The following is a 16,574-nucleotide window of genomic DNA, read 5'->3' as shown; positions in this document are numbered from 1 at the left end:
TTCTAAGGCTATCAAAAAAAAATCATAGTGATTCAATCATGCATATATGTGTTCTAAGTCTGTCCAAAAAATTTCCTCGAGATTCAATCATGCATATAAGTGTTCTAAGGCAATAAAAAAACTATAATCATGCGTATATGTGTTCTACGGCTGTCAAAAAAAATTTCATAGTGATTCAATCATGCACATATGTGTTCTATGTCAGTAAAAAAATATTTTAGTGACTCAATCATGCAAATATGTATTCTAACGTTGTCAAAAAAATATTATAGTGATTCAATCTTGTATATATGTGTTCTAAGGCTGTCAAAAAAAATCATAGTGATTCAATCATGCATATATGTCTTAAAAGGCTGTCCAAAAAATTTTAATATAGCATATCTGTGTTCTAAGGCTGTGAAAAAAAAATCATAGTGATTCAATCATGGTATATGTGTTCAAAGGCTATAAAAAAAAATTCATAGTGACTGAATCATAGATATATGTGTTATAACGTTGTCAAAAGGTTGTCAAAAAAATTTCATAGTGATTCAATCATGCATACATGTGTTCGAAGGTTGTCAAAAAAAATTCATAGTGATACAATCTTGCATATATCTGTTCTAAGACTGTCAAAAAAAATTCAATCATGCATATATCTGTTCTAAGGCTTTCAACAAAATTTCATAGTGATTCAGTCATCCACATATGTGCTCTAAGGCTGTCAAAAAAATTCCATAGTGATTCAATCATGCATATATGTGTCATAAGGCTGTCAAAAAAATTCATAATGACTCAATCATGCATATGTATTTTAACATTGTGCAAACAATTTCATATCGATTCAATCACGCATATATTCTAAGGCTGTCAAAAAAATTTCATAGTGATTCAATCTTGTGTATATGTGTTCTAAGGCTCTCAAGAAGATTTCATAGTGATTCAAAAATGCATATATGTGTTCTAAGGCTGTGAAAAAAATTTAAATAATGCATATATGGGTTCTAAGGTTGTCCAAAAAAATTCATATTGATTCAATCATACATATACATGTTCTAAGGGTGTCAAAAAAAATTCATAGTGACTCAATCATGCATATATGTGGATTGATGTAGTCAAAAAAATTTCATAGTGATTCAATCAAGCGTATATATGTTCTAAGGCTGTCAAAAAAAATCATAGTGATTCAATCATGCATTTATAAGTTATAAGATTGTCAAAAAAAAATCATAGTGATTCAAGGATGCATATAAGTGTTCTAAGCATGTCAAAAAAAAATCATAGTGAACCAATCATAAATATATGTGTTGTAACTTTGTCAAAAAACAATCATAGTGACTCAATCATGTATATATGTGTTCTAAGGCTGTCAAAAAAATTTCATAGTGATTCAATCATGCATATATGTGTTCTAAGGCAGCCAAAAAAATTTATAGTGATTCAATCAAGAATATATGTGTTCTAAGGCCGTCAAAAATATTTCATAGTGACTCAACCATGCATACATGTGTTATAAGGCTATCAAAAAAAATTCATAGTGATTTAATCATGCATATATATATTAAAAGGCTGTCAAAAAAATTTCAATCATGCATATATGTGTTCTAAGGCTGTCAAAAAAAATCATAGTTGTTGAATTAAGCGTATATATGTTCTAATGCTGTCAAAAAAATGTCATAGTGGCAAAATCATGAATATATGTGTTCTAACCTTGTCAAAAAACAATTTGTAGTGATTCAATCACGCATATATGGGTTCTAAGGCTGTCCAAAACATTTCATAGTGACTCAATCATGTGTACATGTGTTCTAAGGCTGTCAAAAAAATTTCATAGTGACTCAATCATGCATATATGTTTTAACGTTGAAAAAAAAATCATGGTTTTTCAATCTTGTATATATGTGTTCTAAACCTGTCAAAAAAAATTCATAGTGATTGTATCATGCATAAATTTGTTCTAAGGTGTCAAAAAAATTTGAATCATGCATATATGTGTTCTAAGGCTTTCAAAAAAAATTCATAGTGAATCAATCATGCATATATTTGTTCTAAGGTTGTCAAAAAAAAATCATCAATATTTAATCATGCATATATGTGTTCTAAGGCTGTCAAAAAAAATTCAATCATGCATATATATGTTGTAAGGCTTTTAAAAAAAATTCATAGGGACTCAATCATGCATATGTGTGTTCTAATGTTGTCAAAAAAAAGTCATAGTGATTCTATCCTGCATATACGTGTTCTAAGGCTGTCAAAAACAATTCATAGGAATTTAATCATGCATATATGTGTTATAAGGCTGTAAAAAAAAATTCAATCATGCACATATTTGTTCTAAGTCTGTAAAAAAAAAAATCATTGCGACTCAATCATCCATACATGTTTTTTAACCGCATCAAAAAAATTCATAGTGCATTTATGTGTTCTAAGGTTGTCAAAAAAAATTTATAGTGCATATATGTGTTCTAAGGCTGTGAAAAAAAAAATCACAGTGATTCAGTCTTGCAGATATGTGTTCAAAGGCTATCAAAAAAATTTCACAGTGATTCAATCATACATATATGTGTTCTAAGGCTATCAAAAAAATTCAATATGCATATATATGTTTTAAGTCTATCAAAAAATTTCAATCGTGTATATATATATGTGTTCTATGGCTGTCAAAAAAATTTCATAGTGATTCAATCATGCATATATGTGTTCTAAGGTAGTAAAAAAAAATCATAGTGATTCAATCATGCATATATATGTTCTAAGGCTATCAAAAACAATTCATAATGGCTCAATCATATATATGTGTTCTAACGTTCTCAAAAAAAAATTGTAGTGATTCAATCATACATATATGCGATTTAAAGAAGTCAAAAAAAGTTCATAGTGATTTAATCATGCATACATGTATTCTAAGGCTGTCCGAAAAAATTCATAATGACTCAATCATGCATTTATGTGTTCTAACGTTGTAAAAAAAAATCATAGTGATTCAATCTTGCATATATGTATTCAAAGGCTGTCAAAAAAATTTTATAGCGATTCAATCATGCATATATCTATTCTGAGGCTGTCCAAAAAAATTGAATCTTGCATATATGTGTTCTAAGGCTATCAAAAAAAATTCATAGTGATTCAATCATGCATATATGTGTTCTAAGTCTGTCCAAAAAAATTCATCGAGATTCAATCATGCATATAAGTGTTCTAAGGCAATAAAAAAACTATAAGCATGCGTATGTGTGTTCTACGGCTGTCAAAAAATTTTCATAGTGATTCAATCATGCACATATGTTTTCTTTGTCAGTCAAAAAATATTTTAGCGACTCAATAATGCAAATATGTATTCTAATGTTGTCAAAAAAATATTATAGTGATTCAATCTTGTATATATGTGTTCTAAGGCTGTCAAAAAAATCATAGTGATTTAATCATGCATATATGTCTTAAAGGCTGTCCAAAAAAATTTAATAATGCATATCTGTGTTCTAAGGCTGTGAAAAAAATTTCATAGTGATTCAATCATGGTATATGTGTTCAAAGGCTATCAAAAAATTTTCATAGGGACTCAATCATAGATATATGGGTTATAATATTGTCAAAAAAAATTTATAGTGATTCAATTCTTCATATATGCATTCTAAGGTTGTCAAAAAAATTTCATAGTGATTCAATCATGCATACATGTGTTCGAAGGTTGTCAAAAAAAAATCATAGTGATTCAATCTTGCTTATATCTGTTCTAAGACTGTCAAAAAAAATCCAATGATGCATATATCTGTTCTAAGGCTTTCAACAAAATTTCATAGTGATTCAGTCTTCCACATGTGTGCTCTAAGGCTGTCAAAAAAATTCCATAGTGATTCAATCATGCATATATGTGTCATAAGGCTGTCAAAAAAATTCATAATGACTCAATCATGCATATGTATTTTAACGTTGTGCAAAAAATTCCATACTGATTCAATCATGCATATATGTGTTCTAAGGCTGTCAAAAAAATTTCATAGTGATTCAATCTTACGTATATGTGTTCTAATTCTCTCAAGAAGATTTCATAGTGATTCAAAAATGCATATATGTGTCCTAAGGCTGTGAAAAAAATTTAAATAATGCATATATAGGTTTTAAGGTTCTCAAAAAAAATTCATATTGATTCAATCATACATATACGTGTTCTAAGGGTGTCAAAAAAATTTCATAGTGACTCAATCATGCATATATGTGCGCTGATGTAGTCAAAAAAATTTCATAGTGATTCAGTCAAGCGTATATGTGTTCTAAGGCTGTCAAAAAAAAATCATAGTGATTCAATCATGCATATATAAGTTATAAGGCTGTCAAAAAAATTTCATAGTGATTCAATGATGCATATAAGTGTTCTAACTTTGTCAAAAAACAATCATAGTGACTCAATCATGTATATATGTGTTCTAAGGCTGTCAAAAAAATTTCACAGTGATTCAATCATTCATATATGTGTTCTAAGGCAGTCAAAAAAATTTTATAGTGATTCAATCAGGAATATTTGTGTTCTAAGGCCATCAAAAATATTTCATAGTGACTCAACCATGCATACATGTGTTCTAAGGCTATCAAAAAAAATCATAGTTATTTAATCATGCATATATATATTAAAAGGCTTTCAAAAAAAATTCAATCATGCATATGTGTTCTAAGGCTGTCAAAAAAAAATCATAGGTGTTCAATTAAGCATATATATGTTCTAATGCTGTAAAAAAAAATGTCATAGTGGCAAAATCATGAATATATATGTTCTAACCTTGTCAAAAAACAATTTGTAGTGATTCAATTAGGCATATATGGGTTCTAAGGCTGTCCAAAAAAAATCATAGTGACTCAATCATGTGTACATGTGTTCTAAGGCTGTCCAAAAAAAATCATAGTGACTCAATCTTGTATATATGTGTTCTAAACCTGTCAAAAAAAATCATAGTGATTCTATCATGCATAAATTTGTTCTAAGGTGTCAAAAAAATTTGAATCAAGCATATCTGTGTTCTAAGGCTATCAAAAAAAAATCATAGTGAATCAATCATGCATATATGTGTTCTAAGGCTATAAAAAAAATTCATCAAGATTTAATCATGCATATATGTGTTCTAAGGCTGTCAAAAAAAATTCAATCATGCATATATATGTTGTAAGGCTTTCAAAAATATTTCATAGGGACTCAATCATGCATATGTGTGTTCTAACGTTTACAAAAAAAAGTCATAGTGATTCTATCATGCATATACGTGTTCTAAGGCTGTCAAAAAAAATTCATAGGAATTTAATCATGCATATATGTATTATAAGGTTGTAAAACAAAATTCAATCATGCACATATTTATTCTAAGGCTGTAAAAAAAAATTCTATCATGCATATATGTGAACTAAGGCCGTCAAAAAAAAATTATAGTGATTCAGACATGCAAATATGTGTTCTAAGGCGGTCAAAAATATTTCATAGTGACTCAGTCAGGCAACTATGTGTTCTAACATTGTCAAAAAAAAATCACAGTGATTCAATCATGCATATGTGTGTTCTAAGGCTGTCAAAAATATTTCATAGTGACTCAATCATGAATGTGTTCTAAGGGTGTCAAAAAAAAATCATTGTGACTCAATCTTCCATACATGTGTTCTAACATGTAAAAAACAATTCATAGTGAGTTAATCATGCATATATGTGCTTTAAGGTTGTCAAAAAAATTTCATTGTGACTCAATCATCCATACATATCTTTTAACCGCATCAAAAAAAAATCATAGTGCATATATGTGTTGTAAGGCTGTCAAAAAAAATTTATAGTGCATATATGTGTTCTAAGAATGTGAAAAAAAAAATCACAGTGATTCAATCTTGCAGATATGTGTTTAAAGGCTATCAAAAAAATTTCATAGTGATTCAATCTTGCATATTTGTGTTCTAAGACTATCAAAAAAATTCAATATGCATATATATGTTTTAAGGCTATCAAAAAAATTTCAATCGTGTATATATGTGTTCTATGGCTGTCAAAAAAATTTCATAGTGATTCAATCATGCATATATATGTTTTAAGGTAGTAAAAAAAAATCATAGTGATTCAATCCTGCATATATATGTTCTAAGGCTGTCAAAAACAATTCATAATGGCTCAATCATATATATGTGTTCTATCGTTGTCAAAAAAAAATTATAGTGATTCAATCATGCATATATGCGATTTAAAGAAGTCAAAAAAATTTCATAGTGATTTAATCATGCATACATGTATTCTCAGGCTGTCCAAAAAAATTCATAGTGACTCAATCATGCATTTATGTGTTCTAACGTTGTAAAAAAAAATCATAGTGATTCAATCTTGCATATACGTATTCAAAGGCTGTCAAAAAAATTTTATAGCGATTCAATCATGCATATATCTATTCTAAGGCTGTCCAAAAAAATTGAATCTTGCATATATGTGTTCTAAGGCTATCAAAAAAAATTCATAGTGATTCAATCAGGCATATATGTGTTCTAAGTCTGTCCAAAAAATTTCATCGAGATTCAATCATGCATATAAGTGTTCTAAGACAATAAAAAAACTATAATCATGCATATGTGTGTTCTACGGCTGTCAAAAAATTTTCATAGTGATTCAATCATGCACATATGTGTTCTTTGTCAGTCAAAAAATATTTTAGCGACTCAATAATGCAAATATGTATTATAACGTTGTCAAAAAAATATTATAGCGATTCAATCTTGTATATATGTGTTCTAAGGCTGTCAAAAAAAATCATAGTGATTTAATCATGCATATATGTCTTAAAAGGCTGTCCAAAAAAATTTAATTATGCATATCTCTGTTCTAAGGCTGTGAAAAAAATTTCATAGTGATTCAATCATGGTATATGTGTTCAAGGGCTATCAAAAAATTTTCATAGTGACTCAATGATAGATATATGTGTTATAACGTTGTTAAAAAAAATTATAGTGATTCAATTCTTCATATATGCATTCTAAGGTTGTCAAAAAAAATTCATAGTGATTCAATCATGCATACATGTGTTTGAAGGTTGTCAAAAAAAATCATAGTGATTCAATCTTGCATATATCTGTTCTAACACTGTCAAAAAAAATTCAATCATGCATATATTCGTTCTAAAGCTTTCAACAAAATTTCATAGTGATTCAGTCATCCACATATGTGCTCTAAGGCTGTCAAAAAAAATCCATAGTGATTCAATCATGCATATATGTGTCATAATGTTGTCAAAAAAAATTATAATGACTCAATCATGCATATGTATTTTAACGTTGTGCGAAAAAATTCATACTAATTCAATCATGCATATATGTGTTCTAAGGCTGTCAAAAAAATTTCATAGTGATTCAATCTTTCGTATATGTGTTCTAATTCTCTCAAGAAGATTTCATAGTGATTCAAAAATGCATATATGTGTTCTAAGGCTGTGAAAAAAATTTAAATAATGCATATATGGGTTCTAAAGTTGTCAAAAAAAAATCATATTGATTCAATCATACATATACGTGTTCTAAGGGTGTCAAAAAAATTTCATAGTGATTCAATCTAGCATATATGTGCGCTAATCTAGTAAAAAAAAAATCATAGTGATTCAATCAAGCGTATATGTGTTCTAAGGCTCTCAAAAAAAATCATAGTGATTCAATCATGCATATATAAGTTATAAGGCTGTCAAAAAAAATCATAGTGATTCAATGATGCATATAAGTGTTCTAAGAATGTCAAAAAAAAATCATAGTGACCCAATCATAAATATATGTGTTCTAACTTTGTCAAAAAACAATCATAGTGACTCAATCATGTATATATGTGTTCTAAGGCTGTCAAAAAAATTTCACAGTGATTCAATCATTCATATATGTGTTCTAAGGCAGTCAAAAAAAATTTATATTGATTCAATCAAGAATATATGTGTTCTAAGGCCGTCAAAAATATTTCATAGTGACTCAACCATGCATACATTTGTTCTAAGGCTATCAAAAAAAATTCATAGTGATTTAATCATGCATATATATATTAAAAGGTTGTCAAAAAATTTTCAATCATGCATATATGTGTTCTAAGGCTGTCAAAAAAATATCATAGTTATGAATTAAGCGTATATATGTTCTAATGTTGTCAAAAAAATGTCATAGTGGCAAAATCATGAATATATATGTTCTAACCTTGTCAAAAAACAATTTGTACTTATTCAATCACGCATATATGGGTTCTATGGCTGTCCAAAAAATTTCGTAGTGACTCAATCATGTGTACGTGTTCTAAGGCTGTCAAAAAAAATTCATAGTGACTCAATCATGCACATATGTGTTTCAACGTTGAAAAAAAAAATCATAGTTTTTCAATCTTGTATATATGTGTTCGAAACCTGTCAAAAAAAAATCATAGTGATTCTATCATGCATAAATCTGTTCTAAGGTGCCAAAAAAATTCGAATCATGCATATATGTGTTCTAAGGCTATCAAAAAAATTTCATAGTGAATCAATCATGCATATATGTGTTCTAAGGTTGTCAAAAAAAAATCATCAAGATTTAATCCTGCATATATGTGTTCTAAGGCTGTCAAAAAAAATTCAATCATGCATATATATGTTGTAAGGCTTTCAAAAAAAATTCAAAGGGACTCAATCATGCATATGTATTTTCTAACGTTGTCAAAAAAAGTCATAGTGTTTCTATCATGCATATACGTGTTCTAAGGCTGTCAAAAAAAATTCATGGGAATTTAATCATGCATATATGTGTTATAAGGCTGTAAAAAAAAATTCAATCATGCACATATTTGTTCTAAGGCTGTAAAGAAAATTCAATCATGCATATATGTGAACTAAGGCCGTCAAAAAAAATTTATAGTGATTCAGACATGCAAATATGTGTTCTAAGGCGGTCAAAAATATTTCATAGTGACTCAGTCATGCAACTATGTGTTCTAACATTATCAAAAAAATTTCACAGTGATTCAATCATGCATATGTGTGTTCTAAGGCTGTCAAAAATATTTCGTAGTGACTCAATTATGAATATGTGTTCTAAGGCTGTCAAAAAAAAATCATTGTGACTCAATCTTCCATACATGTGTTCTAACATGTAAAAAAAAAATCATAGTGATTCAATCACGCATATATGTGTTCTAAGGCTGTCAAAAAAAAATCATTGTGACTCAATCATCCATACATGTCTTTTAACCGCATCAAAAAAAATTCATAGTCCATATATGTGTTCTAAGGCTGTCAAAAAAAATTTATAGTGCATATATGTGTTCTAAGGCTGTGAAAAAAATGTCATAGTGATTCAATCATGCATATATATGTTCTATGGCTGTCAGAAAAAATTGTAGTGATTCAATCAAGCATATATATGTTCTATGGTTGTAAAAAAAATTCTGAATGATTCAATAATTCATATATGTGTTCTAAGACTGTCAAATAAGTTTTATTGTGATTCAATCATGCATATAAGTGTTCAAAGGCTGTTAAAAAAAATCATAATTACTCAGTCACGCATATATATGTCCTAACATTGTCAAAAAAAAATCATAGTGATTCAATCTTGTATATATTTGTTCTAAGGTTGTCGCAAAAATATCATAGTGATTCAATCATGCATATATGTGTTCTAAGACTGTTAAAAAAATTTCAATCTTTCATATATGTGTTCTAAGGCTGTCAAAAAAAAATCATAGTGATTCAATCAAGCATATATGTGTTCTAAGGCTGTCAAAAAAATTTCAAAGTCATTCAATCATGCATATATATGTTCTAAGGCTATCAAAAAAAATCATACTGATTCAATCATTGATATATGCAATCTAAGGCAATAAAAAAAATTTCATAGTGATTCAATCCTGCTGCATGTGTTCTAAGGCTATCAAAAAAATTTCATAGTGACACAACCATGCATATATGTGTTCTACTGCTGTCAAAAAATTTTTGTGGTGATTCAATCATGCGTTTATGTGTTCTAAGGAAGTCAAAAAAATTTCATAGTGATTCAATCTTGCTTATATATGTTCTAAGGATGTCAAAAAAAACTCATAGTGACTCAATCATGCATATATATGTGTACCAACATTGTCAAAAAAAATTCATAGTGATTCAATCTTGCATATATGTGTCCTTGGCTATCAAAACAATTTCATAGTCATTCAATAAGGCAAATATGTGTTCTAAGACTATCAAAAAAATTTCAATTGTGCATATATATGTGTTCTTTGGCTGTGAAAAAATTTCATAATGATTCAATCTTGCATATAGGTGTTCTAAGGCTATCAAAAAAATTTCATAGTGACTCAATCATGTATATATGTGTTCTAACGTTGTCAAAAAAAAAATCATAGTGATTCAATCACGCATGCATGTGCTCTAAGGCTGTCAAAATAATTAATAGAGATTCAATCATGCATATATGTGTTCTAAGGTTGCCAAAAAAATTTATAGTGATTCAATCACTCATATATGTGTTCTAAGGCTATCAAAACAATTTCATAGTCACTCAATCACGCATGTATGTGTTTGAAGACTGTCAAAAAAATTCAATCAGGCATATATTTGTTCTAAGGATGTCAAAAACAATTCATAGTGACTCAATCATGCATATATGTGTTCAAAGACTATCAAAAAAAATCATAGTGACTCAATCATGCATAACTGTGTTCTAAGGCTGTCAAAAAAAAATCATAGTGATTCAATCACGCATATATGTGTTATAAGGCTGTCAAAAATATTTTATAGTGATTCTATCATGCACACGTGTTCTACGGCTGTCAAAAGAATTTCATAGTGACTCAATCATGCATATAAGTTTTCTAAAGTTGTCAAAAAAAATTTAATCGTGCATATATATGTTCTAAGGCTTTCTAAAAAAAATCATATTGATTCAATCATGCGTATATGTGTTTAAAGGTGGTCAAAACAAATTCTTAATAATTCAATCATGCATATGTGTTCTAAAGGTGTCAAAAAAATTTCATAGTGACTCAAACATGCTTATATGTGTTCTAACATTGTCAAAAAAAATTCATAGTGATTTAATCATAAATATATGTGTTCTAAGGCTGTTAAAAAATGTCATAGTGATTTAGTCATTTATATATGTGTTCTATGACTGTCAAAAAAATTCCATAGTTATTCAATCAATCATATATGTGTTCTAAGGCTGTCAAAAAAATTCATAGAGACTCAATCCTGCATATATGTGTTGTAACGTAACGATGTCAAAAAAAATTCATAGTGATTCAATCATGCGCATATGTGATCTAAGGCGGTCAAAAAAATTGCTTAGTGATTCAATCATGCGTATATGTGTTATAAGGCTGTCAAAAAAAATCATAGTGACTCAATCCTGCATATATGCGATCTAACGTTGTCAAAAATCATTCATAGTGATTCAATAATGCATATATGCGATCTAAGGCTGTCAAAAAAATTTTATAGGGATTCAATCATGCATACATGTGTTCAAAGGCCATCAAAAAAATTTCATAGTGACTCAATCATGCATAGACGTGTTCTAACATTGTCAAAAAAAATTCATGCATATATGTGTTCTAAGGCTATCAAAACAATTTCATAGTCACTCAATCATGCATATATGTGTTCTAAGACTGTAAAAAAAATTCAATCAGGCATATATTTGTTCTAAGGATGTCAAAAACAATTCATAGTGACTCAATCATGCATATATGTGTTCAAAGGCTGTCAAAAAAATTTAATAGATACTCAATCATGCATAACTGTGTTCTAAGGCTGTCAAAAAAAATTTATAGTGATTCAATCATGCATATATGTGTTATAAGGCTGTCAAAAAAGTTTTATAGTGATTCTATCATGCACACGTGGTCTACGACTATCAAAAGAATTTTATAGTGACTCAATCATGCATATATGTGTTCTAAAGTTGTCAAAAAAAAATTATTCGTGCATATATATGTTCTAAGGCTTTCTAAAAAAATTCATATTGATTCAATCATGCGTATATGTGTTTAAAGGTGGTCAAAAAAATTTCATAATGATTCAATCATGCATATGTGTTCTAAGGGTGTCAAAAAAAAATCATAGTGACTCAAACATGCTTATGTGTTCTAACATTGTCAAAAATATTTCATAGTGATTCAATCATAAATATATGTGTTCTAAGGCTGTTAAAAAATGTCATAGTGATTCAGTCATTTATATATGTGTTCTACGACTATTAAAAATATTCCATAGTTATTCAATCAATCATATATGTGTTCTAAGGCTGTCAAAAAAATTCATAGAGACTCAATCATGCATATATGTGTTGTAACGATGTCAAAAGATATTCATAGTGATTCAATCATGCGCATATGTGATCTAAGGCTGTCAAAAAAATTGCTTAGTGATTCAATCATGCGTATATGTGTTATAAGGCTGTCAAAAAAAATCATAGTGACTCAATCCTGCATATATGTGATCTAACGTTGTCAAAAAAAACTCATAGTGATTCAATAATGCATATATGCGATCTAAGGCTGTCAAAAAAATTTTATAGTGATTCAATCATGCATACATGTGTTCAAAGGCCATCAAAAAATTTTCATAGTGACTCAATCAAGCATATATGTGTTCTAACATTGTAAAAAAAAAATCATACTGATTCAATCATGTGTATATGTGTTCTAAGGCTATCAAAAAAATATTATAGTGACTCAATTCTAGATATATGTGTTCTAACGTGGTAAAAAAAATTTATGTTGATTTAATCATGCATATATGTGATCTAAGGCTGTCAAGAAAATTGCTTAACAATTCAATCATACGTATATGTGTTGTAAGGCTATCAAAAAAAATTTATAGTGACTCAATCATGCATATATGTGTTCTAACGTTGTCAAAAAAACTTTATAGTGATTCAACAATACATATATGCAATCTAAGGTTGTCAAAAAAAATTTATAGTGATTCAATCATGAATACATGTGTTCAAAGGCCATCAAAAAAAATTCATTGTGACTCAATCATGCATATATTTGTTCTAACATTGTCAAAAAAAATTCATACTGATTCAATCATGCGTATATGTGTTCTAAGGATGTCAAAAAAATCATAGTGACTCAATCATGGATATATGTGTTCTAACGTTGTCAAAAAAAATTCATAGTGATTCAATGTTGCATATATGCATTCTAAGGTTGTCAAAAAAATTTCATAGTGATTCAATCATGTATATATGTTCTAAGGCTATCAAAAATGTTTCAATCATGTGTATATGTGTACAAAGACTGTCAAAAAAAATTTAGAGTGATTCAATCATGTATGTATGTGTTCTAAGGCTGTCAAAAAACATTCATAGTGACTCAATGATGCATATATGTGTTCTAACGTTGTAAAAAAAAAATCATAGTGATTCAATAATGCATATATGTGATCTAAAGTTGTCAAAAAAAATTAATAGTGATTCAATCATGCATACATATGTTCTAAGGCAGTCAAAAAAATTGATAGTGACTCAATCATGCATATATGTGTTCTAAAAATGTCGAAAAAATTTCATACTGATTCAATCATGCATATATGTGTTATAACGTTGTAAAAAAAAATTCATAGTGATTCAATCTTGAATATATGCATTCTAAGGCTGTCAAAAAAATTTGATAGTGATTCATTCATGTATATATGTTCTAAGGTTGTCAAAAATATTTCAACCATGCATATATGTGTCCAAAGACTGTCAAAAAAAATTCAGAGTGATTCAACCATGCATACATGTGTTCTAAGGCTGTCAAAAAATATTCATAGTGATTCAATCATGCATATATGTGTTCAAAGACTGTCAAAAAAAATTTATAGTGATTCAATCATGCATACATTTGTTTTAAGCCTGTCAAAAAACATTCATAGTGACAGAATCATGCATATATGTGTTCTAACGTTGTCAAAAAAAATTTATAGTGATTCAATCATGCATAGATGTGTTCTAAGGCTGTCAAAACAATTTCATAGTGACTCAATCATGCATATATGTTTTCTAAAATTGTCAAAAAAATATCAATCATGCATATATTTGCTCTATGAATGTCAAAAAAAATCTTAGTAATTCAACTATGCATATATGTGTTATAAGTCTGTCAGAATATTTTCAATCAAGAATATATGTCTTCTAAGGCAGTGAAAAAAACTTCATAGTGATACAATCATGCGTATATGTCTTCAAAGGTGGTCAAAAAAAATTCATATTGACTCAGTCATGGATATATGTGTTCTAACGTTGTCAAAAAAAATTCATAGTGATTGAATCATGAATACATGTGTTATAAGGCTGTCAAAACATTTTCATAGTGACTCAATCATACATATATGTGTTCTAAGAATGTAAAAAAAAAATCAATCATGCTTATATGTGTTCTAAGGCTGTCAAAAATTTTACATAGTGATTCCATCATGGATAGATGTGTTTTAAGGCCGTCAAAAAAAATTCATAGTGACTCAATTATGCGTATATGTGTTCTAACTTTGTAAAAAAAAAATTAAAGTGATTCAATCATGAATATTTGTATTCTAAGGCTTTCAAAACATTTTCATAGTGACTGAATCATGCATATATGTGTTCAAAGGTTGTCAAAAAAAATTCAATTAAGCATATATGTGTTCTAAGGCTATCAAAAAAATTTTATAGTGACTCAATCATGCATATTTGTGTTCTGACATTGTCAAAAAAAATTCATAGTGATTCAATCATGCATATATGTGCTCTAAGGTTGTCAAAACAATTTCATAGTGATTCAAACATTCATATATTTGTTATAAGGCATTAAAAAACCATTCAACCGTGGATATATGTGTTCTAAGGCTGTCAAAAAAATTTCATAGTGATTCAATCATGTGTATATGTGTTCTAATGTTGTCAAAAAAAAATCATAGTGATTCATTCATGCATATATAAGTTCTAAGTCTGTCAGAAATATTTCAATCATGCAATTATATGTTCTAAGGCTGTCAAAATAATTTCATAGTGATTCAATCAAGCATATATGTGTTCTAAGGCTGTCAAAATAATTTCAATCATGCATATATGTGTTCTAAGGCGGTCCAAAAAATTCATAGTCCTTTAATCTTGCATATATGTGTTCTACGGTTGTCAAAAAATTTTTATAGTGACTAAATCCTGCATTTATGTGTTCTAACATTGTCAAAAAAATTACATTGTGATTCAATCATTCATATATGTTCTTAGGCTATCAAAAAAATTTCAATGTGATTCAATCATGCATATATGTATTCTGGGCTGTCAAAAAAAAAATTCAATCAAGCATATATGTGTTCTAAGGCTATCAAATTTTTTTATAGCTTTTCAATCATGCATATATGTGTTCTAATGCTGTAAAAAAAAATTTATAGTGACTCAATCTTGCATATATGTGTTATAACGTTGTCCAAAAAAAATTATAGTGATTCTATCAAGCATATATGTGTTCTAAGGCTATCAAAAAAAAATGAATCATGCATATATGTTTTCTAAGGCAGTCAAAAAAATTTCATAATGATCAGACATGCATAAATGTGTTCTAAGGATGTCAAAAAAAAATCATAGTAAATAAATCATGCATATATGTCTTCTAACATTGTCAAAAAAAATTCATAGTGATTCAATCATTCATATATGTGTTCTAAGGTTGTTAAAAAACTTTCAAAGTGATTCAATCATGCGTACATGTGTTCTAAGGTTGTCAAAAAAAATCATAGTAATGCAATCATGCATATTTGTGTTATTAGGCTGTCAAAAAAAGTTCAATATAGAATATGTGTTCTAAGGCAATAAAAAAAAAATCATAGTGATTCAATCATGCGTATATGTGTTCAAAGGCTGTCAAAAAAGATTCATAGTGACTCAGTCATGCATATATGTGTTCTAACATTGTCAAAAAAAATTCATAGTGATTCAATCATGCATATATGCATTCTAAGGCTGTCAAAAAAAATTATAGTGATTGAATCATGCATACATGTGTTCTAAGGCTGTCAAAAAAAAATCATAGTGACTCAATCATGCATATATGTGTTCTAAAAATGTTTAAAAAAAAAATCAATCATGCCTTTATGGGTTCTAAGGCTTTCAAAAAAAATTTATAGGAATTCCATCATGGATATATGTGTTTTAAGGCTGTCAAAAAAAATTCATAGTAACTCAGTCATGCATATACATGTTCTATCATTGTAAAAAAAAAATCAAAGTGATTCAATCATGAATGTATGTCTTCTAAGGCTGTAAAAAAAAATTCATAGTGACTCAATCATGCATATATGTGTTCTAAGAATGTAAAAAAAAATCAATCATGCTTATATGTGTTCTAGGGCTGTCAAAAAAATTACATAGTGATTCCATCATGGATAGATGTGTTTTAAGGTCGTCAAAAAAAATTCATAGTGACTCAATTATGCGTATATGTGTTCTAACTTTGTAAAAAAAAATTAAAGTGATTCAATCATGAATATTTGTATTCTAAGGCTGTCAAAACATTTTCATAGTGACCGAATCATGCATATATGTGTTCAAAGGTTGTCAAAAAAAATTCAATTAAGCATATATGTGTTCTAAGGCTATCAAAAAAAATTTATAGTGAC

The sequence above is a fragment of the Nuphar pumila genome, chromosome 8 (assembly GCF_984573655.1).
Source record: "Nuphar pumila chromosome 8, dmNupPumi1.hap1.1, whole genome shotgun sequence".
Taxonomy (NCBI): Eukaryota; Viridiplantae; Streptophyta; class Magnoliopsida; order Nymphaeales; family Nymphaeaceae; genus Nuphar; species Nuphar pumila.
The sequence above is the reverse complement of the archived record's forward strand: the minus strand, read 5'-3'. Positions refer to the sequence as shown.